This window comes from Cebus imitator, unplaced genomic scaffold, assembly GCF_001604975.1.
Source record: "Cebus imitator isolate Cc_AM_T3 unplaced genomic scaffold, Cebus_imitator-1.0 Scaffold178, whole genome shotgun sequence".
In the NCBI taxonomy this organism is placed as follows: domain Eukaryota; kingdom Metazoa; phylum Chordata; class Mammalia; order Primates; family Cebidae; genus Cebus; species Cebus imitator.
In genome coordinates this window covers 1,644,919-1,648,846 of record NW_016107493.1, presented here as the reverse complement: position 1 = coordinate 1,648,846, position 3,928 = coordinate 1,644,919, and the positions used below count along the sequence as shown (strand labels likewise).

The 3,928-nt window shown below is 34.2% G+C and overlaps 1 non-coding gene across 1 annotated transcript; it reads right to left on the bottom strand.

The window, feature by feature from the left end:
- Positions 1-3,563: 3,563 nt before the first annotated feature.
- Positions 3,564-3,625, bottom strand: LOC119473705. Its single transcript, XR_005202920.1, has one exon. It is a non-coding gene; the product is annotated as a U7 small nuclear RNA (small nuclear RNA).
- Positions 3,626-3,928: the final 303 nt, after the last annotated feature.

The following is a 3,928-nucleotide window of genomic DNA, read 5'->3' as shown; positions in this document are numbered from 1 at the left end:
AAGAAAGATGGATGCTAAAGTGGTAGGGAGAGATCTTATTCAGTAATACACAATTGCATTAGGGAAGAAGGTCTGTAGTTAACTGAACTCAACTTTTATTTGTGTGAAGGTGACTGGGTGTTTTAACAGAAAAATGAGGGAATGGGAAGGAGGAGGATGAGCAGGGGGCTCAGTAGAGTCAGAGAAGGGAGAAATTAAAAAAGATTGGTTAGTATAAAGGCTGATTAGGCCAGCTACATCTGCTACCTGGAATTACTTAAGTTAGGATTCTATTCTCCCATAGAGCCTGTGAAGCAGAGCTCCTATCCTTCTATATTTTAAAGGACTGGCTTTTAGGTCTTTGAGAAAGGCACTCTAGAATAATAGATTAACATACATCTCAAAGCAACAGAGGAAAGATTTACAATTTCAAGCCCTTTTGAGTAAATACTCTAAGAAAGGCTGCTATATTTGAGTATTGGCTAGAACAAGCAGTAAATTGCATGTTCTTTAAAGGGGGCAGGCACTTTAAAGGAGGGCTGTGATCATCTAGGGATACATCCTGGAGCTCTTAGAAACCATATAGGTGTTTGCTTAAGTCTTTAATGTTGGGGCAAAAGTATGGATCAAATAATTTGTGTTGAGAGTCTGTAGTTTCTATATGCCCAAGATTAAGGCCTGGGCCTGGTTTAAAGACGATTTAGAGGAACATAGCTAGAGTTTGGTCAAGGACAAAAGTCTTCGTCATTTCAATGCAGAGCCAAAATGTTAATACACAAAAGCTGATGTAAATAAACATATAATCATTTATTCATGCAGTGAATAATTTTACCTGTCAATTATGTACCAGGTCTTGTTCTAGGCTCTGTGAAGTGTGATACTTGCCTTTACAAAGCTTATAGTCTAGAAAAATCAAACCAACCAACCAAACCAAAAACACCACGCCATACTTTATAAATACAATTTATTCTCTACATTTGTGAAAATATTTTAACATATGCCAAAGAGAACCACAAACTATTTCTTCTGCTTCTTCTTTTTGACAGAATATGGGAAGAGACTTAGACATATTCATACCTTTTAGTTACCATTTCCGCTTCTAGAAATTATTCCTAAAGAAGCAGAGATAAAGTTATATGTAAAGACATTTATCCCAGCGTTAAAATAGTGAAAAACTAGAGTATAAATGCCCGATATAATTGATTAAGTAATCAAAGTGTGTGTGTTGCCCTTATATATGTATATCTTATATACTTATATAATATAATAGATATAATAAAAGATATATGTGTAAGAGTAATGCATTGCTTAGTGATGGGAAACATTCTGAGAAATGCATCATTATGAGATTTGATCATTATGTGAACATCACAGAGTGTACTTTCACAACCCTAGGTGGTGTAGCCTACTACACGTCTTGGCTATATGATGTATCCTGTTGTTCCTAGGCTACAGTCTTGTATAGCATGGGACTATGCTAAATACTGCAGGCCAATATAACACAATGGTAAGTATTTGTATATCTAAACATAGAAAAACTACAGTAAAAATATTATAATCTTATGGGACCATCATCATATATGCAGTCTGTCATTGACCAAACATCTTATGTGGTACATGACTTTAAATATAGTTTGTGTGTGTATGTGTGGAATAGACATAATGGAAGAATCTTATTATCCTGTATTGGAGGGCCCTGTAAGAAACAGCTTTTTGAATCTCATGGTCAAATCTACCATAAGATTGGTAGATGTCCTTCATTGCATTTTTATAAAGACCATCTGAAAAAAATATAAGGAACATAAGGAAGAGCTGTGCTTTGTTTGAGAAATTTGTTTCTTTGTCGCCCTTCCCCAATGGCCACTTAAGTAAATTGTGTAACTGAGCAATCTTACTGCTTTGTGTTAATTGCTAAAAGCATGATAGGCTGGTGGCAGGCATGAACATTGTCATCGTCTGCCTTTTGATTTTCAAAAAATTAGTCTTATTTTAGTCTCCTTTTCTATCCTTGTTATTTTCTTTTAAATTCTCAAGAGTTTTCATTTATTTTGCTATAACCGTATTTCACTGTAAACCACTTTAAATCCTTTCTGGAACAATGTAGGGTATAAATAAATTATAGAGCATATGCCTGAAAAGAAATTTAGCAAAAATTTTTATAGGTTTCTGTGTGTGTGTGTGTGTGTGTGTGTGTGTGTAGGGGATGTTAAAGTGCTCTTAGTTATCTTTAAATTTTTCCAAGTTATTTCTATAAGAAGCTTGTGTTTTTCTAATCAGATGTAATCATTGTAAAATTTTGTGAAATTCCTTCAAATATTGTTTCATAAATGAAACTCACCATCTACTCAAAGTGCTTTGTAAACTGTAAAATGTGATAAAAATAAGAGATTTCTATTTTTGTCACTAAAATTATTAGTTATATGTTTAGTGGACTGCATGTAAAGTCATACAAATTTAGGCATATGCTTAACTTACATTCAGGCTTTGACTTGGCACATACGTATTTTGAAGAAAGAGTGTAATTCTAATACCATTATCATTAAACAACTACTTTGTGTTCCTCAGACATTTAATATTGGGTGGAATTAAAAGTAGAAGCAAAGTAGATGTGGTAAAATACATTCTACATATACTTAAACTGCATCTGGGTGAACTCAGGCAGCTAGAAAGTCAGTCTGATAAACTAACAGGGTTTTCTTTCTTTCTCCTTTTATTTAAAAAAATTGTTCTCTAGATGGATACTTCAAGGATTTCAGAGTGCTTAAGACAGGTATCAGAATATTACCTGCCCTTTGTGATATCCTTAGCATCACAAATTCCTCCTGCTGAGACCACTAATTAAAGGAAGCCATCCTGTGTAGGTAAACAGGGTCACTTGTCTCAATCCCCGGTAAAACTGCCGACTCAGTTTCCTTTTCTCTCAAAAGCCTCTGCCTCACTCCAACATTCTGCTCTTCGAGTCTTTCTTTTGATGACCTTTGGTCTCCACGTTGTATCTTGTGGCTATACCGTGAATAGCTATTCTTTGAATCTCTTCCTTAGCTGCTGATGGCTCAGCTGTGCACAATTTAGGGTTGTGCAGGACATTAAAGGGTGGACAGCATCTTTAGAGTGATTCACGGACCTCGTCATAAGTAACAATAAGTATGTGAGGAGGGAGTTGGGAGTCGAGTACCACAGGAATCTTCACTGGGTGGCAGGTGTTAAGAGGCCTGAGGAGGTGGATGAGGATTTTTATTATTATCTTACTAGGCTTTATGTTGGGTGGTTGAGCTTCCATAGAAATGTTCACAATGCTCTTATTGCTTGAATCAAGGTTAAATAGACAAATGCATAGTAATGTCCCTGGCCTCTTAGTTAAAGCTCTCCTCAGGTTCTTTCTAACAATCAACCACATAGAACAATATGATTTCCCTGGGTGTATAATGGTCAATAGCTATTGAATTCATGCAAGAATTTCAAATGTGATATGGTCTGCCAAATATTTACAATATATGCTGAAAAGAAGGATTTACATATTTCTTCTGATCTTTAAATATATTTATGTGTATTTTTTTCTTTATTTCTTTATTTTTTATTTTTTAGGGGGCTTTCTGGCAAAAATTGGAAAGCCTGCTGAACAAATTTTAAAAGAGCTGTAACACGATATATATATCTATATGTATATATATATATAGATATATATACATATACATATATTTGGTAAAAATTAAAATAACATATGTAGTCTGTACTAAAATAGAACAATAGAAAACTACCAATAAAAAACCCCAGAAGACTTGACTTGTATATAGAAAAGAAGAAAATTTTTAAAAAAATCATTGGACTTTGCAAGACGTCGATACTAATTTGTCAAATAGAGGATGTGAAAGAAGGAGCTCAAACTAACAATTAAAATGGGGAATACTGTGGTAAAATTGAAGTTTCTTCTATTAAAAACCAAAACAGT